Genomic DNA, 26,520 nt, shown 5'->3' on the forward strand with positions numbered 1-26,520 from the left:
GTTTGTGTTATGTAATCTACATTCCTTAGACCTAATGTACCTTACAGCACAACACCTACAACAGGCTATTAAAGAATTGCAGAAGGAAATAAGTGTAGTGCAGGAGAAATATAAAAAACAAGAGAAACAAGAGATTATTGAAAAAATGCAACAAGAAATCAAAAATAATGTGGATAAGTTAAAATCTTCTATTTTACAAGTGAAGTTATCAAAATTTGAAAGAGATACAAAAGATTATATGATGGACAGAGTATATATCTGGGCCGATGAGAGGAGAAAATATCGCCGTACACAAAGAGAACAACGAGGAGAATTCAATGCATTCGACTATGGATCAACAGATAGTGAGCTCAATAATGTGTCTGAACAAGAGGCTGGACAAGATTTTTTTTGGAAATCAACAAAAAAGAAAAAGAAAAGAAAAAAGAGACACTGGAAATATGGAAGGGGTGTACACCAGAGCCCGCAACAAAAAACAGTACCAGAAAATGGTGAGCTATTAGTTAACATCTCATCCGTAGAATTAACCGTTGCTCAACAGAATGTAATTAATAAAGGACTGGGGTTCGTTCCATCTGAAAATATTAATAATTTTGATTTGTATAAGTTTTGCAGGCTACTTCGGCTCAGAATGTACTTTGGTAAAAATGAAAAAGAAAGAGAGTTAAATACAGTTGATATATAAAAAAGTAAATTGAATAAAAAAGTACATTTGACCCGAACATAAACTGCAACACTTTGGATACCTTTCAGAAGGTTGTGATTAAAGAAATAACAGACGAGTGGAATAAAGAAAAATATTAATTTAAAATCTAATATGTCTAAAAAGGGAAAAAACGCATTGCAGGAGTTGAAAAAAGAAACGGGTAATAATTAAGAAAGCTGATAAAGGGAGGGGGCAACGGTTGTGCAGGATAAGGATATGTATATGTTGGAAGCATTGAACCAGCTTAATATTGATACAGTGTATAGAAGGTTACACAATGACCCAACAAAGGAGATTAAAAAAGAGGTTGATAATGTGATAGAAGAAGCGTTCAATGAAGGTATAATAACTAAAGATATCAAAGATCTGCTGATTAATGACCACCCACGTGTACCCCTTGTGTATTTGCTACCAAAAATTCAGAAAGACATGAGTCGACCCCCGGGACGACCTATCTTCACGGGTGTCTTATACCCTTTAGCGGTATATGTTGACACATTTCTTCAAAAAGTTGTAAAAAAATTGCCGAACTGTTTGCAGGACACTAATGAGTTTCTAGATCATATCAAAGAAAGTAAAATCGAAGGACCAATTCTATTATGTACATTGGATATTAAAAGTCTATACACTAACATCCCCACAGAGGAGGGAATACTAGCTATAAAAGAAGAATTGATTAAGGACGTCATGTTAAGTAATACCCAAATACAATTTATATGGAAAATAATTATTTTTGCAACAACAGGGGACTTTGATGGGGACCTCTGTCGCACCTAGTTTTGCAAACATATTTATGAGTAAGTTTGAAGAAAGATTCATTCCCACACATCCACTGTCAATACATGTAAAAAATGGCTGAGGTACGTTGATGACTGTTTTGTCATCTGGACGGGGACCCCTGAAGAATTAATTACATATATTCAATATCTTAACAGCTGTCATCCGTTAATAGAGTTCACATGTGAACATAGCCCTAACCTGATCTACTATTTGGATGTCGAAGTATGATATGAAAAAGGAAAGTTTGGAACTACTTTATATTCTAAAGAGAGTGATAGGAATAACTTGTTGCACAAAAATAGTGGACATGCCCCACATGTTCTTAATTCGCACTGCATTTTTTGTAACAAATGAAAATTGAGATAAAAAGGAACTTTTAAGTGCAATTTCCGGTTATATGTCTTTCTTTATGAAGTCCCCAGTAAATCATGACAGCTCATTTAAGAAAATTAAAGGGGGGCAGGTTGGATCTAAAACTAACAGAGCAAGTATTTTCCAAAAATGCACTTGTGGTAGAGGGTGTGATGCAAAGGGTAGATGGTATTACCCTAGGGGCAGATGGCATTAACCCCTTGTATTCGTGAGGCCAGGGCGTGGTTTATCCTCAATACCACCTGAAGGTATACCACTGGATACTGGGCTAGGCACGGGGTCAATAATGACTCCAACACCGAGTTACGGACAATGGTAACTTTACTGAGGTTAGACAGGTGGAAAAATCTATACAGTTCAGCCAGGGCCCACGGAGGTGACCAGGACTTGTAGTAAATGGGGTAAATTTAATGTAGGCGTTGATTGACAAATGATGACTGTGACTTGACTTGACTGATGACTGACAATACTGAGACTGTGGCTTACTTGTAGCTGCTTGTGGCTGCAGACTGGACTTGAGGCCTCCTATGACTCTGGACACTCTCTAAGACTCGACTGTACTGGACCTCAACTTAGCAGAAAGAGCAACGAAAGAGATTGAGCTAGCCAGGGCTTATATGGGGGAGACTAGCAGGGAGCCCATAGACCAACCTTGGGTCGTCTGGTCACTGATACCTCTTGGATAACAATCACATGACAGCTCATATGACAACCTTCTTAAAGTTATAACACCTCTTTACACATTTTATAATACAACAATTGGTGAAACATGTGGGGGACATGTACATGGGGGAACAAGTGCAAGGGAGGCCCAGTGGACACTGCAGGAGGCTGCCTGATAGGGTAGCAAGGTTACAGGTAAAACCTCCCATACTGGGCCACCACACACTCTTCTTAGAAGTGTATTTATAAAGACTTTTCTATTCTGGATAAAGCAAAGAATTAGCTAACACATAATCAACCGCTGAATAATTAAGTGACATCTAAATTTCTACAGGTCCCCTTCAATATTTCATTGGATAAGGTTCATTTAGTCTACTGAGCCAAAGCGCCAAAAAGTGTTTGGGGATAAGCTACAGCAGAATACGAGATGGGATTCGCCAAAGTACCAGCGAAATCTCTGCCAGAATAGAATGGGAAGGATGATTCTCTCCTCAACACCACAGTCAGCTGCGCAATAGTGATTTATTTCACAACACCGTGCAACCTACGCCATTCTGGAAGAGAAAGGGTTAAATATTCAACATCCTGCAGACTAGAAGGTTGCTTTAACCCTTTTGTCTCCAGAGTGCATCCATGAGATGGATTTTACCAACTTCCAGCATGCCCAGACATCTCCGACTATTACAAAACTACAACTTCCAGCATGCCCAGACAGCTCCACCTATTACAAAACTACAACTTCCAGCATGCCCAGACATCTCCGACTATTACAAAACTACAACTTCCAGCATGCCCAGACATCTCCGACTATTACAAAACTACAACTTCCAGCATGCCCAGACATCTCCGACTATTACAAAACTACAACTTCCAGCATGCCCAGACAGCTCCACCTATTACAAAACTACAACTTCCAGCATGCCCAGACATCTCCGACTATTACAAAACTACAACTTCCAGCATGCCCAGACATCTCCGACTATTACAAAACTACAACTTCCAGCATGCCCAGACATCTCCGACTATTACAAAACTACAACTTCCAGCATGCCCAGACAGCTCCACCTATTACAAAACTACAACTTCCAGCATGCCCAGACATCTCCGACCATTACAAAACTACAACTTCCAGCATGCCCAGACAGCTCCAACTATTACAAAACTACAACTTCCAGCATGCCCAGACAGCTCCACCTATTACAAAACTACAACTTCCAGCATGCCCAGACATCTCCGACTATTACAAAACTACAACTTCCAGCATGCCCAGACATCTCCGACTATTACAAAACTACAACTTTCAGCATGCCCAGACAGCTCCACCTATTACAAAACTACAACTTCCAGCATGCCCAGACATCTCCGACTATTACAAAACTACAACTTCCAGCATGCCCAGACATCTCCGACTATTACAAAACTACAACTTCCAGCATGCCCAGACATCTCCGACTATTACAAAACTACAACTTCCAGCATGCCCAGACAGCTCCACCTATTACAAAACTACAACTTCCAGCATGCCCAGACATCTCCGACTATTACAAAACTACAACTTCCAGCATGCCCAGACAGCTCCAACTATTACAAAACTACAACTTCCAGCATGCCCAGACAGCTCCACCTATTACAAAACTACAACTTCCAGCATGCCCAGACATCTCCGACTATTACAAAACTACAACTTCCAGCATGCCCAGACAGCTCCGATCACTACAAAACTACAACTTCCAGCATGCCCAGACATCTCCAACTATTACAAAACTACAACTTTCAGCATGCCCAGACAGCTCCGACTATTACAAAACTACAACTTCCAGCATGCCCAGACATCTCCGACTATTACTAAAGTACAACTTCCAGCATACCCAGACAGCTCCAACTATTACAAAACTACAACTTCCAGCATGCCCAGACAGCTCCGACTATTACTAAACTACAACTTCCAGCATGCCCAGACATCTCCGACTATTACAAAACTACAACTTCCAGCATGCCCAGACATCTCCGACTATTACAAAACTACAACTTCCAGCATGCCCAGACAGCTCCGACTATTACTAAACTACAACTTCCAGCATGCCCAGACATCTCCGACTATTACAAAACTACAACTTCCAGCATGCCCAGACAGCTCCGACTATTACAAAACTACAACTTCCAGCATGCCCAGACATCTCCGACTATTACAAAACTACAACTTCCAGCATGCCCAGACATCTCCGACTATTACAAAACTACAACTTCCAGCATGCCCAGACAGCTCCGACTATTACAAAACTACAACTTCCAGCATGCCCAGACAGCTCCACCTATTACAAAACTACAACTTCCAGCATGCCCAGACATCTCCGACTATTACAAAACTACAACTTCCAGCATGCCCAGACAGCTCCGACTATTACTAAACTACAACTTCCAGCATACCCAGACATCTCCGACTATTACAAAACTACAACTTCCAGCATGCCCAGACATCTCCGACTATTACAAAACTACAACTTCCAGCATGCCCAGACAGCTCCGACTATTACTAAACTACAACTTCCAGCATGCCCAGACATCTCCGACTATTACAAAACTACAACTTCCAGCATGCCCAGACAGCTCCGACTATTACAAAACTACAACTTCCAGCATGCCCAGACATCTCCGACTATTACAAAACTACAACTTCCAGCATGCCCAGACATCTCCGACTATTACAAAACTACAACTTCCAGCATGCCCAGACAGCTCCGACTATTACAAAACTACAACTTCCAGCATGCCCAGACAGCTCCACCTATTACAAAACTACAACTTCCAGCATGCCCAGACATCTCCGACTATTACAAAACTACAACTTCCAGCATGCCCCGACAGCTCTGACTATTACAAAACTACAACTTCCAGCATGCCCCGACATCTCCGACTATTACTAAACTACAACTTCCAGCATGCCCAGACAGCTCCGACTATTACTAAACTACAACTTCCAGCATGCCCAGACATCTCCGACTATTACAAAACTACAACATCCAGCATGCCCGGACATCTCCGACTATTACAAAACTACAACTTCCAGCATGCCCAGACATCTCCGACTATTACAAAACTACAACTTCCAGCATTCCCCGGACAGCTCCGACTATTACAAAACTACAACTTTCAGCATGCCCAGACAGCTCCGACTATTACTAAACTACAACTTCCAGCATGCCCAGACATCTCCGACTATTACAAAACTACAACTTCCAGCATGCCCAGACATCTCCTGCTATTACAAAACTACAACTTCCAGCATGCCCAGACAGCTCCGACTATTACAAAACTACAACTTCCAGCATGCCCAGACAGCTCTGACTATTACAAAACTACAACTTCCAGCATGCCCAGAAATCTCCGACTATTACAAAACTACAACTTCCAGCATGCCCAGACATCTCCGACTATTACAAAACTACAACTTCCAGCATGCCCAGACATCTCCGACTATTACAAAACTACAACTTCCAGCATGCCCAGACAGCTCCGACTATTACAAAACTACAACTTCCAGCCTGCCCGGACATCTCCGACTATTACAAAACTACAACTTCCAGCATGCCCAGACAGCTCCACCTATTACAAAACTACAACTTCCAGCATGCCCAGACAGCTCCAACTATTACAAAACTACAACTTCCAGCATGCCCAGACAGCTCCGACTATTACAAAACTACAACTTCCAGCATGCCCAGACATCTCCGACTATTACAAAACTACAACTTCCAGCATGCCCAGACATCTCCGACTATTACAAAACTACAACTTCCAGCATGCCCCGACAGCTCTGACCATTACAAAACTACAACTTCCAGCATGCCCCGACATCTCCGACTATTACTAAACTACAACTTCCAGCATGCCCAGACAGCTCCGACTATTACTAAACTACAACTTCCAGCATGCCCAGACATCTCCGACTATTACAAAACTACAACATCCAGCATGCCCAGACATCTCCGACTATTACAAAACTACAACTTCCAGCATGCCCAGACATCTCCGACTATTACAAAACTACAACTTCCAGCATGCCCAGACAGCTCCGACTATTACAAAACTACAACTTCCAGCATGCCCAGACAGCTCCACCTATTACAAAACTACAACTTCCAGCATGCCCAGACATCTCCGACTATTACAAAACTACAACTTCCAGCATGCCCAGACATCTCCGACTATTACAAAACTACAACTTCCAGCATGCCCAGACATCTCCGACTATTACAAAACTACATCTTCCAGCATGCCCAGACATCTCCGACTATTACAAAACTACAACTTCCAGCATGCCCAGACAGCTCCGACTATTACAAAACTACAACTTCCAGCATGCCCAGACAGCTCCGACTATTACAAAACTACAACTTCCAGCATGCCCAGACATCTCCGACTATTACAAAACTACAACTTCCAGCATGCCCAGACAGCTCCGACTATTACAAAACTACAACTTCCAGCATGCCCAGACAGCTCCGACTATTACAAAACTACAACTTCCAGCATGCCCAGACATCTCCGACTATTACAAAACTACAACTTCCAGCATGCCCAGACATCTCCGACTATTACAAAACTACAACTTCCAGCATTCCCCGGACAGCTCCGACTATTACAAAACTACAACTTCCAGCATGCCCAGACATCTCCGACTATTACAAAACTACAACTTCCAGCATGCCCAGACAGCTCCGACTATTACAAAACTACAACTTCCAGCATGCCCAGACAGCTCCGACTATTACAAAACTACAACTTCCAGCATGCCCAGACATCTCCGACTATTACAAAACTACAACTTCCAGCATGCCCAGACATCTCCGACTATTACAAAACTACAACTTCCAGCATGCCCAGACATCTCCGACTATTACAAAACTACAACTTTCAGCATGCCCAGACAGCTCCGACTATTACAAAACTACAACTTCCAGCATGCCCAGACATCTCCGACTATTACAAAACTACAACTTCCAGCATGCCCAGACAGCTCCGACTATTACAAAACTACAACTTCCAGCATGCCCAGACATCTCCGACTATTACAAAACTACAACTTCCAGCATGCCCAGACATCTCCGGCTATTACAAAACTACAACTTCCAGCATGCCCAGACAGCTCCGACTATTACAAAACTACAACTTCCAGCATGCCCAGACAGCTCCAACTATTACAAAACTACAACTTCCAGCATGCCCAGACATCTCCGACTATTACAAAACTACAACTTCCAGCATGCCCAGACATCTCCGACTATTACATAAATACAACTTCCAGCATGCCCAGACAGCTCCGACTATTACAAAACTACAACTTCCAGCATGCCCAGACAGCTCCAACTATTACAAAACTACAACTTCCAGCATGCCCAGACATCTCCGACTATTACAAAACTACAACTTCCAGCATGCCCAGACATCTCCGACTATTACATAAATACAACTTCCAGCATGCCCTATACAGCTCCAATTATAACAAAACTTCCAGAATTCCAGGACAACTCCAGCTGTTGCAAAACTACAACTTCCAGCATGCCTGGACAGCCTTCAGTAGTTTTGCAACAGCTGGAGGCACCCTGGTTGAGAAACACCGCTCTTAGACAGTCCCGCAGTTTGCAAGTCTGCATGAGCCAGCCTGCTTTGCAAGGCAGGACTTCCTCATTCCCAGTGCATTCTGGGAGCTGCAGTGTCTACGTAGATGCCTACAAGCCTGACATTGAGTCTCCAAGGTATTGTACTGACAAATACCGTCGTCCATTGTATCAGCATATTTCCCGAAATGATGGCTTAACCTCAGCTGTCAGGCGTTTCACCCCCCAACCCCCCTCTCCCCCATGCCTCCCCAGGACAGGACACATAAACTCCATTCACTTTTCATTACCATTGTGTCTACTTGTTCTGAAAGCCCAGCAGCTGTCAGTATATAAATTCAGGCGCGCATTAGACGTATAAAAATTAAGACGCGCCTTACGAAAGTTGTGGAAGTTCATTTCCAAGAGTCTCCGTCTCCACCTTTTTTATTCTTTTTTTTTTTAATATACGTTCCGAAAATTGGATTAGCCTTTTCTATTTTTTTTTTACAGACTTAACCTCGTAAACAGCCCTCCTTGGCTAAAAAACGGGACGTAATTTACATTTTTTTTTTCGGACGCCAGAAAACATAGCAGAACAATTGGCAAAGCTGCACGGTGCTAGCCAGGGCTGTATTTTCTCCAAAAGGGTTCTCTAGCCTAAATAGTTTGTGTCTTTTATTCAACTTGCTCCATTGTTTTATGATATATGAAAACAGGCACACACAATCTATGTCTCTTTTCTGGCTCGGACATTTCAGTTTACGCCAAGGCGCATAGTTCTTGTCTGTTTTTTATTATATAAATCGATATCGTACATAACAGCATTAAAAAAAATAAAAAAAAATATGTGCTATGGCCAAACATGCAGAAGAAAAAAAAAAAAAAAAGAAAGCTCATGTTTTGTCTATTGGATAATGAAGCAACCACTCGTCTATGCCAAAAGCGCTCACTTTCCATGTTTCACTTGTCACACAATAGAGGAGTAGTCTCCATATTTTTAGGCACGGTATTACGATGCCGAGGTTAATGGTATGTACAGAACTAGGCTTGGCATAGATGAAATGTACCGGGAATAGGAGGCAAAATATGGAATTGTTTTAGATTGTGGCTCCATAAATTAGATTCTAGTCGTTCCAATGTACAAAACCATCGCCCCCTCATTTACAAGTCCATTTTAGTGCTTGGCCATAGAGCAGGAAAAGGCATGTATTATGGATCAGTATGCCATTGTATTATGCTTTCAAGTGCTTAAAGGGGTACTCCACTGGCCAGCGTTCCGAACATTTAGTTCTGAACGCTGTGTGCGCGCTGCGGGGGTCGGCCACGCCCCCTCGTGATGTCACGCCTCATCAATGCAAGTCTATGGAAAGAGGCGCAGTGGCCGTCATGTCATGGGGGTGGGGCATGGTGTCATGAAGGGGCAGGGCCGACCCCCTCGCAGCACACACACAGCTTTCGGAACTAAATGTTCAGAACGCTGGCCAGTGGAGTACCCCTTTAAAGAAGAACTCAAAGTTTTTTTTTTTTTTTTGCCCACATCATGCACACTTAACATCACTGGTCCTACAGCAGCGTCTATGCCTATCTGTACAAAAAATTGGTCATGTGATCACCAGTCTGACTTAACCCTTCCCGAATCAGGAATAGAAGAAAAACATAGCTGCTTTCTTCAAGAAACAGCTTAATTTGTCCTTAGATTGTGTGTGGTATTGCAGCATAGTTTTTATTTAAGTGAATGGAGCCAAGTTGTAATACCACGTTCAACCTGAGGACAAGTGTGGTGCTGTTTTTGGAAGAAAGCAGCTACCTTTTTCAGCACTTGGAGGGTTTATCTTTTGTGGATGAGCTGTACTTTTATTGGTACCATTTTTGCGATACATGCTACATTATTGTTTTATTGTACAAGTCATTCCAAACATGGCAATACCTTTTATGTATAGGTTTGCTTCAGTTTTTTTTTTTTTTTTTTTTTGTGATAATACTGAGCTTTATTAGGAGCATTAATAAAACATTTTTACATCTGTACTGCAGCACAGTATAACTGCCAGTATTACCAGACACTCAACCTCACAGGCTGCCGTACTTGACAGACAGGAGGCCATCAGCACCATCGGGACCCCCCCAATCACATTGCAGGGTTGATAATGGGGGACAGTGGAATCCCCCTTCCCTTGTCAATCCCATAAAAGCCATAATCAGTACTGACCATGGCCTCTATGAGGTTAAGGGCAGGGTCACATGGGACCCTACGGCAGTCACAGAGGGACTGCAGAGCAAGCTTCTGGTTGCGGTGGGGTAGCTCTGTGTGTCCGCTCATAGTGGCGGATTTCCAGCTGTAAAAATCTGCTGAAATCTCTGCTAAAACCAGCATGACCTTGGTCTCTGCAGCTGCGGCAGGATCCCGGCTGTGATTGACAGCTGAGTCCTGCCGCAGATCTCCTATACTGCGTCCCGGGCACTACAGGATGACATAATCACCTACCAGATCTTTCCTACTAGCCCTACAGGATCAGTATATATAGTAGTAAGGCCATGTGCACAAGTCGGAATTTTCATGCCGGATTCCAATTTGGAATTCTGCACAGAGATTCCGCTGCAGCAGAGTTCCGTTAAAGAGTACCTATCACCAAACTAAACTTTTAATATATTGTTCCTTGTGTAATTAGAAGAAACGTTGCTTTAACTTGCTATTAGAATTCTTAAAGGGGTACTCCGGTGAAAACCTTTTTTTTTTTTTTTTTTAAATCAACTGGTGGCAGAAAGTTAAACATATTTGTAAATTACTTCTGTTAAAAAATCTTAATCCTTCCTGTACTTATTAGCTGCTGAATACTACAGAGGAAATTCTTTTCTTTTTGGAATGCTCTCTGATGATATCATGACCACAGTTCTCTCTGCTGACGTTATTATAATAATGCTTTATTTATTGTTGTCCTTAGTGGGATTTGAACCCAAGTCCTCAGCACTGCAAGGCAGCAATGCTAACCACTGAGCCACCATGCTGCCCTTAGCATACATCTGCTATGCATCTACTATGCATGGTTGCTAAAATGAACAGAGATGTCAGCAGAGAGCACTGTGCTCGTGATGTCATCAGTGTTCCAAAATGAAAGGAATTTCCTCTGTAGCATTCAGCAGCTAATAAGTACTGGAAGGATTAAGATTTTTTAATAGAAGTAATTTACAAATATGTTTAACTTTCTGCCACCAGTTGATTTAAAAGAAAAAAGGTTTTCACCGGAGTACCCCTTTAACCTTTATATGTTTCTAATGTGCTTGAAAAAAAGGCCACTAGGTGGCTCTGTTCTGTTCCCTGCACAAGTCAAACAGTTAGTGTGGTCTCCTCCCGGCCTGACAGGAGACCAAATTTAGAAAGTGCGTTCAGGGCATGGCAAGGCACATCTCTCGTAGGCTTCAGTGACGTCGCGCCTGCTGGGGAACACCCACTTTCTCCTGCTGGGAGCTCACACAATGTGAACAAGGGGAAAGACATGATACAGAGCTTTTTAAAGCTCAGAATTTTTTTTTAAGGGCAGGAGGGGTGTAAGGAGTAGTTAGGGAATATAATCTGAGTTAATTTCGAAAATATGGTTTGATGACAGGTACTCTTTAATTTCAACGGGATTCTGCTGCTCTGTGCACACAGCAGAATTTTTTTGCCAGATGTTTCTGGCTTGGAAATTCTGATTCCTGTGTCCGCAATAAGAATGAACACGTTCATTCTTTCTGCGGACTGAGCACGGAATGCATAGCTGTGGAAAAGGCGGACATTCCGTAGTGTGAACATAGCCTACAACTCCCCTGAGGCTATGTTCACACATAATATTTTTTGCCATGATTATACTAAAATGTATATGTGTAATTTTTGTGATTTTCAAAAAGTATAAAAAATTGTTAAGAGTTCAACATGCAAACATATATAACACCGCAATTGTGATTATAGGTCAAATATCTTTTACCGCCTGGCATTATTTCTCTCTAAAAAAAAAAAATGCACAAGCAGCTTAATGGGATGACCATGTGCAATGATCAAATGCTCCACTCTCTGCCAGAGAATTCATGGTAAGACTAGGTTCACCCTACGGAATCTCCAGACAGAATAATTCTGTCTAGAGATTCAGAGTGCGGCCAGCGCCCACTGAATCAGTCATCGCTAGGACCGTGTGGACATTGCTGTCCCTAATAGACGGCAATGTCTTCCGTGAGTGGATCCACCTGAAGAATGAGCACCACCATTCTTCAGGCGGAAATTTGAAAGACAAAATTTTCCGCTCACAAATTCTGTTTCAAAAATTACAAAGTGAATTGGTGAACGGAAAATCCATTGACTAGCTTGTACATTTTAGTAAGCAGAATTTCTGTCTGCAATTTCAAAGCGGAACTGCAGGCAGAAATTCCGTAGTGTGAACCTAGCCTAAGTTTTGGCAGCTAGAGATGAGCGAGGGGCAAGGAATCATGGGAAGGCAGGAACAAGGGTAGGCGGGATGACCCTGAATCACATGCAGGATCCAGCCTATCAGCTGCCAGTCACCCCTATATAATCGGCAGCCATATTCCGACTAGTCACTTCATCCTTTCACTGCAGAGGGACAGACAGTGCTGTGTGTTCCACACAGAAAAGCTTTTTCCAGCAGCAATTCACGTCCTAGTGACTTCAGCATTCTGGTGGACAGAGAGCAGTGCGTTTTTGCACAGAAAATAATTTTTAATGCAGCGATTAACTTTCTACAGCATTGTATTACAGAGAGGGGCAGAGAGCTGTGTGTTAACTCATTCGTTTGAACAAGCTGTCTCAGGTGAAGAAATGTTAGGAGAGGTTGGAGGAATAATTTTTCAGTGCAACTCTGTGTATTTGTTCCACAACAAATGGTCTGCTGGTTATACTAGTCTGTAAACAGTATAATACATACCCAGCAGTCCATTTCTAATAGTCTTTGAGAGAGAAATTTTGGGTTTAGTACACAACGACTGGGAGCTGCAGCACTGTTGTGTACTGCTGGTGTTAATACTTGTAAACAAATACTTATTTAAGCTTACTGTAGCACATTTTTCTGCCGTCACAAGTGCATACCACATACCTACGTCTAAGTAGTGTACTCTTTTGTACCTGTTAATCTGTCAAGGGCCAAGATACTGTGAAAGTCCAAGCAAAAGTAATCAATCTGAGTAGTGTACTATTTGGTTCCTGATAATGTCTTAAAGGCCAGGCTCTGTCTTTGTGCAGCCATATGGTCTCCTCATGCTGATGTTGCCACCTCCAGACTCTCTCATTGTGCTGCTCTATGGTCTCCTCATGCTGATGCTACCATCTCCAGGCTCTCTCATTGTGCTACTCTATGGTCTCCTCATGATGATGCAGCCACCTCCAGACTCTCTCATTGTGCTGCTCTATGGTCTCCTCATGCTGATGCTACCACCTCCAGGCTCTGTCATTGTTCTGCAATATGGTCATCTCACGCTGATGCTGCCACCTCCAGGCTCTCTCATTGTGCTGCTCTATGGTCTTCCTCACGCTGATGCTACCACCTACAGGCTCTCTCTTTGTGCTGCCATGGATACTGCAAAACATAATTAAGGTATTGGTTCCTCAGCATTCCAAAATTTTTGGGAAATCTAACAAAAGGTGGAGAAATGTTGGGAGAGGATGGAAGAATAATTTTTCAGTGCAACTCTGTGTCTTTGTTCCATAACAAATGGTCTGCTGGTTATACTAGTCTGTAGACAGTATAATACATACCCAGCAGTCCATTCCTAATAGTCTTTGAACAAAGTGCAATTTTGGGTTTAGTACACAGCAACTGGGAGCTGCAGCACTGTTGTGTACTGCTGGTGTTAATACTTATACACAAATACTTATTTAAGAGTACTGTAGTGCATTTTTTCTGCCCTCATAACTGCATACCACATACCTACATCTAAGTAGTGTACTATTTTGTACCTGTTAATCTGTCAAGGACCCAGATACTGTGAAAGTCAAGGCAAAAGTAGTCACCGGCTGGTGTTGTACTTAAATACTTTTTTATGTAGTGTACTAGTTTGTACCTGATAAAGTCTTAAAGGCCTAGTTACTGAAAAAGGCCAGCCAAAAGTACACACCTGCTGCTGTTCTAGACAAATACTGTTGTAAGCGTTGTGAAGCATATTGTACTCCCCTCATATACGCACTAAGTATGTCAGGCAGAGAAGTGCCAGGACATGCACAGAGGAGTGGCAGAGGACTAAATTCATCAGGCGCAGGCAGAGGTTGCAGCAGAGGCCTAAATTCATTAGGCACAGGCAGAGGTTGCAGCAGAGGCCTAAATTCATCAGGTGCAGGCAGAGGTAGCAGCAGAGGCCTAAATTCATCAGCCGCAGGCAGAAGTCGCAACAGAGTAGGGGCGTGTGGCAGCAGGCATTGCAGCTGAGGTCTGAGCACCCGGTGTCAGCTAGCAGTCATGTCTTGACCAGCAACCCAGCAGCTGTGATTGATTGGTTCACTCGATCATCGACTTCATCCCAAGTGACATCTGACACCCCCAGTCAACAGTCGGTGGGTTCCTCAGACTCAATCCTCAGTTGGCATGGCCCTCATGCTGCTGCTTCCACCTCCAGGTTCTGTCATTGTGCCGCCATATGGTCTCCTCTTGCTGATGCTGCCACCTCCAGGCTCTCTCATTGTGCTGCTCTATGGTCTCCTCATGCTGATGCTGCCACCTCCATGCTCTCTCATTGTGCTGCTCTATGGTCACCTCATGCTGATGCTACCATCTCCAGGCTCTCTCATTGTGCTGCTCTATGGTCTCCTCATGCTGATGCAGCCACCTCCAGACTCTCTCATTGTGCTGCTCTATGGTCTCCTCATGCTGATGCTACCACCTCCAGGCTCACTGCAAAACATTATTAAGGTGCTGGTTCCTCTGCATTAGACCACAAGTAAATATTGAGGATATACATTAGCTAAAACTTAACGTTTCTTAGGATAAAATATATGGACCCCAATTTTTTTTTTTTTAAATCTAACAAAAAGAAAGGTGTGCAAAAAACACCATGTGTCACCTACAACACCAAGTATTGATGTTATGCAAAGACCTCTCTCAGGTGGAAGGGAACACTGTATGGTCCATTGTAACAGGTGGGGGTAAAAACTTCCCCTGTAAGGCTCTACTCTCGCACTATTAATTCCCTTCTTGGCAAGTGTTAAGCTGGGTTCACACCACGTTTTGTTAACTACGGTTCCCGTATACGGCTGGGAGGAGGGGGCGGGGCTTAATCACGGCGCCCGCACTCAGCCGTATTCGGGAAGCGTATTTAATGCATGTCTATGAGCCGACCGGAGTGAACTGCAGCCTCCAGTCTGCTTCGTTTTCGGCCGTATGCGGTTTCCCGACCGCAGGCAAAAACGCGGTCGACCACGTTTTTGCCTGCGGTCGGGAAACCGCATACGGCCGAAAACAAAGCCGACCAGAGGCTGCGGTTCACTCCGGTCGGCTCATAGACATGCATTAAATACGCTTCCCGAATACGGCTGAGTGCGGGCGCCGCGATTAAGCCACGCCCCCTCCTCCCAACCGTATACGGGAACCGTAGTTAACAAAACGTGGTGTGAACTCAGCCTTACTCATCCTAAAAAGGGCAGTCCCACACAGGAACCTCTTCCTATTTCCAACTAAAAAGCTTGGGAAATGGCAGTGTTTTTAGGTGGAAATAGGGAGACGTTCCTGTGTGGGGCCACCCTTTTTAGGATGAGTAACACTTGCCAATGAGGAAATTAATAGTGTGAGAGTAAGGCCTTACAGGGGAAGTTTTTACCTCACCTTTTACAATGGACCATACATTGTTCCCTTCCACCTTTTGGAGATCTTTGCATCGCATCAATACTTGGTGGTGTAGGTGGCACATGGTGTTTTTTGCACATCTTTCCTTTTGTTAGATATAAAAAATAATAATTGGGTCCATATATTTAATACTAAGAATAATGTTAAAAGTTAAGTTTCACGTAATGCATATCCTCAATACTTATTTGTGCACATCAACACTTTGACAAAAAAGACAATTTTCTTCTGCCTACCTGCCTCAGCTACTATTCTGATCCTTCCACCTGCCTGATGCCACACATGCGATGCCAAGTTCTCCTTCTTTCACCCACCTTCATCACCGGGTACTGGTATTAACACCCCCTCTACCAAAGTGTACCAAAGTGCACGGCAGCGCCAACGTGTGGAGCTGTAACCATGGTCAGGGACAATACATTTCCTTTATGGCCCACTGGGTAAATGTGGTTCCTGCACAGCAACAACAGCAACTTGGACAGGTCATGCCGCTTCTGCCTCCACGCTCTCAGGCCATTGGTCCTGCAACAGTGTGCGACTCCGCCTACTCATCCTTAACCTTGTCCTATAGTCACCACAAGGAGAACTCGTCTGTCAACGAAAAATGTGGACAGACTGACCTTTGTGAAGATGAATCAGGCATGGATCAGCAGGATTTCCACCCACCAATGCCTGATACATCAGAGTAGATTGACCATGGTGCCACACCAACACTTAACAAATATGGATAGTGCCAAACAGATTTAAAGCGCTGCTGCCCAGTTACAAACATGCCTCGCATCAGACCTTTTTTTCACCCACATTTGTCACCGGGTAGTGCTATTGCCACCCAGCGCACCACTCTGTCACCAGGTCACTTTCAGGACTCCTGATGATGCTGCTGCCACCTCTAGGCTGTCTCATTCTGCCACCATATGTTCTCCTCATGCTGCCGCGACCACCTCCATGCTGTGCCATTCAGCCACTATATGTTCTCTTCATGCTGCCACCACCTCCAGGTTGTGTCATTCAGCCACTATATGGTCTCATCATGCTTCCGCTACCTTGAGGCTGTGCCATTCAGCCACTATATGTTCTACTCATGCTGCTGCCAACTCCAGGCTGTGCCATTCAGCCACTATATGGTCTCCTTATGCTTCCGCCAACTCCAGGCTGTGCCATTCAGCCACTATATGGTCTCCTGATCTGCCGCCAACTCCAGGCTGTGCCATTCAGACACTATTTGGTCTCCTCATCTGCCGCCAACTCAAGGCTGTGCTATTCAGACACTATATGTTCTACGCATGCTGCCGTCAACTCCAGGCTGTGCCATTCAGCCACTATATGGTTTACTGATGCTGCTGGGCCTGGGACATTACCTTAAATTTTTTAAGGTAGCACTAGCTACCATAAATCTTCAATTTAAATTTGAAGATTCATCTTTTAATCTTAGGGATTGTGAAGCCCTATTGTCTCCTTATGCTGCCGCCAGCTCCAGGCTGTGTCATTCAGTCACTATATCGTATAATGATACTGCTGGGCCCTGGACATTACCTAAAATATTTTATGGTAGCACTAGCTACCATAAATCTTCCATTTAAATTATAAAATTCATAATTTAATCTTAGGGATTGTGAGGACTTATGGTCTCCTCATGCTGCCGCCAACTCCAGGCTGTGTCATTCAGCCACTATATGGTTTCCTCATGCTGCCGCCAACTCGAGGCTGTGTCATTCAGCCACTATATGGTCTCCTCTTGCTGCCGCCAATTATGCTGTGTCATTCTGCCATATTATGGTCTCCTCATGCTGCTTCCACCTCTAGACCCAGTCATTGTGCCACCATGTGACTCCTTGTTAGATTGGGTTTTGTGGTCAAACAGTATTAGTTCAAAGTAAACAACAGGACATTAAACTTGGGAATCTAATATAAATCTCAAATTTAAAAAAAGTCAATGTAATCTTTTCAAGACTGAGGCTCTATGGTCGTCAATGTCATATTACCTGTGGAATTATCACAAGAATCCAATGAAACAGCTTGGAGCGATAACAATGAACCATAACTTATGAACCACATAGGGACCCAGGGTGTACAGGTACGCCTTCGCTCCCTGGTACTTAAGGACCCAGGGCGTACCTGTACGCCCGTGGGAATTTCGGTCCCCGACACGCGTGGACCGGACAGGAGTGACTGCTTATATCTATCAGCAGGCACCCAGAGCAAATGCCCAGGGGGTCATCAGACCCCCCCCCCCATGTCGGCAACCGCCGCAAATCGCCGGTGAATTCACACCGGCGATTTGCGCAGATTCCGGGTCATTACGGGTCTATGGTGACCCGGTGACCTGGAATATAAGGGGAAATGCGGTTGTCCAAGACACCCACGATCCCCCTGAAGGGATAGGAGTGAGGTGGCAAGGGTGCAGTGATCTCTAAACTTTGCAGTGATCTCTAAACTGTGGTCCTCTAGATCTTGCAAAACTACAACTCCCAGCATGCCCACACAGCAGTTTGCTGTCTGGGCATGCTGGGACTTGTAGTTTTGACACCTCTGGAGGGCCGCAATTTGGAGATCACTGGTCTCTAAACTGTAGCCCTCCAGATGTTGCAAAACTGCAAATCCCAGCATGCCCAAACAGCAAACATCTGTCTCAGCATGCTGGGAGTTGTAATTTTGCAACATTTGGAGGGCTACAGTTTAGAGACCACTGTAGCCGGCGATCAGTACATGCTGGGAGTTGTAGTTTTGCAACAGCTGGAGGCACACTGGTTGGAAAATAATGAGTTAGGTAATAGAACCTAACTGAAGGTTTTCCAACCAGTGTTCCTCCAGCTGTTGCAAAAGTACAACTCCCAGCATGCATGGTCTGTCAGTACATGCTGGGAGTTGTAGTTTTGAAACAGCTGGTGGCTTGCCCCCCATGTGAATGTACAGGGTACATTCACACAGGCGAGTTTAGAGTGAGTTTTCTGCTTCAAGTTTGGTCTGCGGCAAATTTTTCGCCGCAGCGCAAACTCCTAGCGGAAAACTCACTGTAACCCGCCAGTGCAAATGTACCCTAAAAAAACTACACTCACTACACTAACACATAATACAGGGTAAAACACTACATATACACCCCCTTACACTGTCCCCCCCCCCAATAAAAATGAAAAACGTAGTGTACGGCAGTGTTTCCAAAACTGAGCCTCCAGCTGTTGCAAAAAAACAACTCCCAGCATTTCCGGACAGCCACTGACTGTCCAGGCCTTCTGGGAATTTAGCAACAGCTGGAGGCACCCTGTTTGGGAATCATTAGCGTAGAATATCCCTATGTCCACCCCTATGCAATCCCTAATGTAGTCCTCAAATGCGCATGGCGCTCTCACTTCGGAGCCCTGTCGTATTTCAAGGAAACAGTTTAGGGCCACATATGGGGTATTTCCGTAGAAATTGCACTACAAATTTTGGAGGGCTTTTTCTTCTTTTACCCCTTATGAAAAGGAAAAATATGGGGCTACACCAGCCTGATAGTGTAAAAAAATTAAAGTTTTTACACTAACATGCTGGTGTTGCCCCATACTTTTTATTTTCACAAGAGGTGAAAGCAAAAAAAGACCCCCAAAATGTGTAAAACAATTTCTCCTGAGTACGGAAATACCCCATATGTGGGCGTAAAATGCTCTGCGGGCTCACAACAAGGCTCAGGAGAGAGAGCGCACCATGTACATTTGAGGCCTAAATTGGTGATTTGCACAGGGGTGGCTGATTTTACAGCGGTTCTGACATAAACGCAATGGCATGATCCCCGCGATCAGACATCTTATCCCTATTAGGGGATAAGATGTTTATCGCCGGAGAACTCCTTTCATTTCTTTAAAAAAAAGTGCTTCTTTCATGTACCCCTTCTAAGGAGCACACTTTCTTAAAGGGGTACTCCGATGCTTAGACATCTTATCCCTTGTTCCGCCTTAGCCGGTGATAGGCTGAAGCGCCATGTGACGTCCCATCACCAAACATCAATATATTTGATATTGGAGACACATTGGGTTACTTTATGTAGGCATGTGCCACATTCCCACATGCTGTTGGCCAACATGTGCTTAGCAGTGGCTGCACAATGGTGCCGATAATCCTGGGTGCAGGGCCATATTTAATATTGATTGGACCCTGGGCAAGCAATTTTTTTTGTATACAAGTGACTACTTTTTCTTCTTATTGGCTATGTATTGTATGGAAGCCACATCGGAGCATACTCATTCACTAGGGGCCATTGTGTTGTACATGCTATTGTAATATATGCAATATCACCAGATAATCCTCCACAAGTGCTTGTTTTTTTGCATGTGCACTGATAGAAAAAATATATAATCTGAAGAAATTCAGTGTGATGTGTAAACATGGATCTGAAAATGCTTGATGAAATGGTGTATATAGGAAAATATAATTGTACTGTCCTCAGAATATCTATTATTTGAATAATTTATACATTTTCTAAGTTACAAATTTTTTTTTACACTAGGTCAAAAGTGATAAGTTTATAAGAGATGGGGCGACAACAGGCATGGGAGGAAATTGTAGACAATGCAGATTTACCGTATTGCTAAGGGCTTGGGCACCAACCCATAATACAGCAGCCATAGACTGTGGTTTCATACTGTATCTATGTACCTCTTCTTACATTGCATGCAGCCGCGTATGATAGGATAGAATTGATTATGTGGGGTCACTATATATAGAGTGCCTACATCATCATAAAGGGGAACTAGAAGAACTATGTGCCTCTGTACATGCTCTATACATGAGTAGGGGACCCAAAAGATTAAATTGTAATGATCTAATCTAGTCAGACTGCAACCCATGTGCCCATGATCATTATCCCCTTGTCTGTCCATCCTGGCCAAACATGATTTTTTTTTCTTTTTTGAAAAATGTTTTGTAATTGTAGCAAATTTTCAGCATACTATATGGAGAATGTGACTATATTGTCTGGAAAGCCAAAGAATGCAATGTAAGTTATTCACAAGGTAAAAGAAATCACTCAATTCTTAGAAATGACTTCTTGAACTGTGCAGAGCCAGCACATTTACGACAGATCAGTTCTCTATTAAAGCTCTCGAGAAGATCTAAAGTTGGGAAAGCCACATCAATAGCCTTCCAGAAACTAAACTTTGACTTGAAGGCTTTGTTCCAATATTGTAGTCATATCTGGAAGATGTAAAGTTTCTGGAATTTATATAAATGGAGACTTTTCATTTCAATTGGAAATAATCCATATGGATATTTTAACAAAGTATTTAGCACATATGTTTAATGTAGAGCTACGTGGATGTCATCAGTTTTATGGATACATCTTAAAATAGATGATGAAAAGCTTTGACAGAATCTACACAACTACTCCTACACCTATTGCTTAGATTTTGTCCTTGGTTAGATTGGTTTATGTAGCAATGGACTTTCTAAAGTATAATGCAAAATCTATATATAGGCCCATCTATTTACCAGTGACATTGGTTGGCACCATTAGGCATGAGCGATTTGAATCTGATGAATCCGAATTCATTCAGAATTTCAGGAAAAATTTTATTCGTAACGAATCTGTGGTATGCCTTGGGGGGTGTATAGTAGTGGGGATGTTGTCTCGGTATATGAGGGATTAATATTAACCCGATAGTTCGTGACGCCAGGCTGAGGGCTAGTATGCTGAGGTAATTCTCCGGCCTATCGCCGCCCTTCCCAGTAACGATAGGTGCATGAAATGACCACAAGGAAGTTGAACTTGAACTTGAATAACTTTACTTAAGTGCTTGCGGTAAATCCAATGCACAGTGACAGTCTTATATAAACAGTCTCTATATTGCTCAGTGACTGACAGTTGTTGCGGACCTTGAGTATTATTACAAGTCTCTGAATTTAGGATAATTATTGCAGATCCGTCCGGATTTAGGGGATAGATAAGGTCCGGTGATCTTGCAGAGTGCTTGGGATTGATACACTCACGATTCTGAATAGATTCAGCCGTTGCCACAAGGCTCAGGCCTAACTGACTGTGATAATAACTGTGCAGATCCTTCTCGTTTGCCAGCCCAGGAACAAGAAGAAAGAACAATGGCGGCCGCTCCCTTATATGGGCAGGGGGCGGGGTGAATCTGATTGGTCCGAATACCTGTCATTCACTGTTACACGGTATGATGGGCTTGCATACGTCATAAGGACCTCCAAAGGTCCTAAAGCAGAAATACCATAGAGTTCACCTAGTCATGTGACCCGCAGGTCCTGGTACGCTACGCGCAGGTAATTAACCATTTATTTACATGTATATCACTATATTTACATAAACCTTGAGTAAACTACTGATTTACTATATGGAATAGAGGTGACAAGGGCAGACTATATAACGTGGACCCCTACGTCCTAGGGACTCTGGCTATCGGGACCCACAGACATATAGGTACCGTATAGGATGCGGTACCGGGACACCACAAATCCGAATATCGCCGCAATTCGATGAAACAAATCGCTTCATTAAACTCCATTTAGTATGGTCCAGGCTCCAGGGCATCTAAAATGGCGGATCCACATGTGAGGACATGGGGCAAGGAACATTGGGAAGGCGGGTTGGGAGGATGACCCTGAATCACATGCAACATTCAGCCTGTCAGCAGCCAGCCACCCCTGGGATGTCACAGCCCTATATAATTGGCAGCCATCTTGGCAGCCGGAGTCGCAGCGAGAGGTCTGAGCTCCCGGTGTCAGCTACTAGCAACTGTCATGTCTCGACTAGCAACCTGGCAGCCATGATTGATTGGTTCCCTCAGTCATCCACTTCATCCCAAGTGACATCTGACACCCCCAGTCAACAGTCGGTGGGTACCTCAGACTCAACCCCCAGTTGGCATGGCCCTCATGCTGCTGCCACCTCCAGGTTCTGTCATTGTGCTGCCATATGGTCTTCTCATACTGCTGCTACATTCAGGCTCTATCATACTGCCATCCTATGGTCTCATCATGCTGCTGCCACCTCTATTCTCTGTCATAGTGCGACCATGTGATATCCTTGTTATATTGATCTTGTAGTTTGACAGTATTTTTTCAAAGTAAAGCTTTCGGCACCTGGGACTCTAAGTCATAAGCATGGGGAGGGGGGTTTAAAGGCAGGGGCTGGGACAGGCGGTAGCTGGCCTCGCGGTGGACCGCCAGTTTGAGCTTTTTCCACTGCTGCAACTTATAGCAGTATGTGCATACTCATCCAACGGTGCAGAAGCTAAATGTACTCCTGTCCAAGTTGCTGGTGCTGCAGTCCCTCCCTTTTTAAGTGGTGGACTCTGCACCTTTCAGAGAACTGATGGCTTGTGCCGAGCCGAGGTGGAGAGTCCCAAGCCATCATTTCTTTGCGAAGAAGGCAGTACCAGCTCTGGACAATTTTGTGGAACAGAAGGTGGGCCAGTCCTTGAGCCTGTCGGTGTGTACCAAAGTGCACGGCAGCACTGACGTGTGGAGTTGTAACTACGGTCAGGGACAATACATGTCCCTTACAGCCCACTGGGTGAATGTGGTTCCTTCACAGTCACAACAGAAACCCGGACTGTTGCTGCTTCCACGGTCTAAGGCCATTGGTACTGCGACAGTGTGCGACTCTGCCTCCTGATCCTCCACCATGTCCTCAGCCTCCACTGCACAAACAAGTTTCAGTGCCCCTCCAGCATACCATGTGTGCAGGGCACGGCGGTGTCACGCTGTTCTTCCCATAGTTTGCCTTGGCAAACGGAGTCACACAGGGGAGGAACTGCTAAAAGTGATTTATCAAGAAATCGAATCATGGATTACTCCACAAAAACTAGAAATGGGAACCATGGTGACCAACAACAGGAGCAACTGCGTCAAGGAAGCCTGAGCCATGTGCCCTGCATGGCACACATGTTCAATCTGGTTGTTAAGCAGTTCCTGAAGTATTCCCCCCATCTGCAAGACATCCTAACAATGGGAAGGAAACTTTGCATGCACTTCAGCCACTCATACACCACAAAGCACACCCTCCTTGAGCTGCAGCGTCAGAACGGTATCCCCCAACATAGTCTGATTTGCGACATTTCCACACGTTGGAATTCCACCCTCCACATGTTGGACCGACTATACGAAAAGAGAAAAGCCATCACAGATTTCTTGATGATCCAAGTGGATAGACTTCCATAGAAGAATTCCTCCACATGTTCTCAACATTTATACAAAACTTTTATACATGCCTGTATACAATATGGAATGCACACAGAGGTAAAATGTTGGTGCCATTTTGGAGATTCTATATAAGGCCATGGGGCCTTTAATATTTTATAATGTAATTAAATTATGAGCAATTTACAAGTATTATATTTTCCTATTGTAATTGATCCAATAATGAGCCTGTAGGGAGGAATTTCATTAGCATAAGAAGGACTTATTTACAATTGGTGGTATTAGTAATTAGATTTCAATACTTTCTGTGCTTCTATACTTGTGTGGGCCAGCAGCCCCCCGGCAAATGAGGAGATGAAATAGGCTGAAAGTAACTAGTGAATATTATGATTACTGCAAATACAGTCCCTAGTCAATGTCTTGTTCGCAGAATAGGGCACCTATAAGGACTGTATTAACGTACTGCTCAGATGGTCTCCAAGAATATGTTGAAGCCTTTAAACCTGCCTTAATGGGCACAAAGCCTTTATATTCACAGAATACTGGCTGGCCCAGTCCATTCACAGAATACTAGCTGATCCAATCCATACACAGAATACTGGCTTACCCAATCCATACACAGAATACTGGCTTATCCAATCCCTTCACAGAATACTGGCTGACCCAATCCATACACAGCATACTGGCTGACCCAATCCATACACAGAATACTGGCTGACCCAATCCATACACAGAATACTGGCTGACCCAATCCATACACAGAATACTGGCTGACCCAGTCCATTCACAGAATACTGGCTGATCCAATCCATACACAGAATACTGGCTTACCCAATCCATACACAGAATACTGGCTTATCCAATCTCTACACAGAATACTGGCTGACCCAATCCATACACAGCATACTGGCTGACCCAATCCATACACAGAATACTGGCTGACCCAATCCATAAACAGAATACTGGCTGACCCAGTCCATACACTGAATACTGACTGACCCAGTCCATTCACAGAATACTGGCTGACCCAGTCCCTTCACAGAATACTGGCTGATCCAATCCCTACACAGAATACTGGCTGATCCAATCCATACACAGAATACTGGCTTACCCAATCCATACACAAGATACTGGCTTACCCAATCCCTACACAGAATACTGGCTGACCCAATCCATACACAGCATACTGGCTGACTCAATCCATACACAGAATACTGGCTGACCCAATCCATACACAGAATACTGGCTGACACAGTCCATACACTGAATACTGGCTGATCCAGTCCATACACAGCATACTGGCTGACCCAATCCATACACAGAATACTGGCTGACCCAATCCATACACAGGATACTGGCTTACCCAATCCCTATACAGAATACTGGCTGACCCAATCCATACACAGCATACTGGCTGACCCAATCCATACACAGAATACTGGCTGACCCAATCCATACACAGAATACTGGCTGACCCAATCCATAAACAGAATATTGGCTGACCCAGTCCATACACTGAATACTGTCTGATCCAGTCCATACACTGAATACTGGCTGATCCAGTCCATACACTGAATACTGGCTGATCCAGTCCATACACTGAATACTGGCTGACCCAGTCCATACAGTGTCTGGATTCTATAAGCCACTTGCTCACTCCATTAACGTATGGCATACCCTTCTCCTATTTAGCGCCTATTTACTGAAACTAGTTACTAGCATAGTGAAAAATTCTGATAAATATATTAGATGTCTCATAATCCAGTATCATGATATAACATTTAGAGTGGATCCAAGCTGGAACATCCTTAAATTTTTAGCACTAAAAAATGTGCACCTGTTCCCCACCAGAGGGAGTCTTCCCATTTTTCTTGCCATACAGACACCACAGCTGGTGGTGTAGAATTGGAAAGCATTGCCATAGCACTATAGGCAGATTACTCGGTCAATTGAGTGCTCACTTTTACTATACGTGAGCTGTGAGTAATTGTGACTGAATGCTTATTTAATCATTTCTAAGGAGATTTCAAGAGAACATGTTGCAGAATGTTTCTATCCCTTATTCTGTATAAGAGACCGCGCCTTTGGCAGATATGCAAATGCAGCATAGTCTCCAGGGCTGTGCTGCAGCCACCAACAGCCACTTTGAAGGCTTTTCACATTTTTTGTTGTAGTGAAAATGTCCAAATTCCGTTTTAAATGAGGAGACTGTTCTGCATTAGTCCGGCCGACACGAAGGGGCTGGAATGAGGAGTTATTCATGGACATTGCTTTGGTATAATAATGTTTGCTCATGCTTTCAGGAAAATGTGAATGTTATAAATCCAAGTCCAGTTGATCCAGATTCATAACTGGAAAGTAAACAGATATTAATCCGAGCTATGTGGCCCAAGTACAGGTTGTAAATGTGTAATTGTGATATGTTGCTATATAGCTCAAGGAGGAGAACACAGAGTGCTTA

General features: G+C 43.8%; 1 protein-coding gene across 3 annotated transcripts in view; it reads left to right on the plus strand.

The window, feature by feature from the left end:
- METTL27 (methyltransferase like 27) overlaps positions 1-26,520 on the plus strand; it is a 113,287-nt gene that overhangs the window by 27,895 nt on the left and 58,872 nt on the right. For 2 of the 3 annotated variants that reach the window (XM_056558543.1, XM_056558540.1), the window contains exon 1: positions 8,163-8,277. The exons of the other annotated variant lie outside the window; for it this stretch is intronic. The gene's annotated coding sequence lies outside the window, so the exon portion shown is untranslated. Of the gene's footprint in view, positions 1-8,162; positions 8,278-26,520 lie in introns of those variants that run through there. 3 annotated transcript variants of the gene reach the window in all.

This window comes from Hyla sarda, chromosome 2, assembly GCF_029499605.1.
Source record: "Hyla sarda isolate aHylSar1 chromosome 2, aHylSar1.hap1, whole genome shotgun sequence".
In the NCBI taxonomy this organism is placed as follows: Eukaryota; Metazoa; Chordata; class Amphibia; order Anura; family Hylidae; genus Hyla; species Hyla sarda.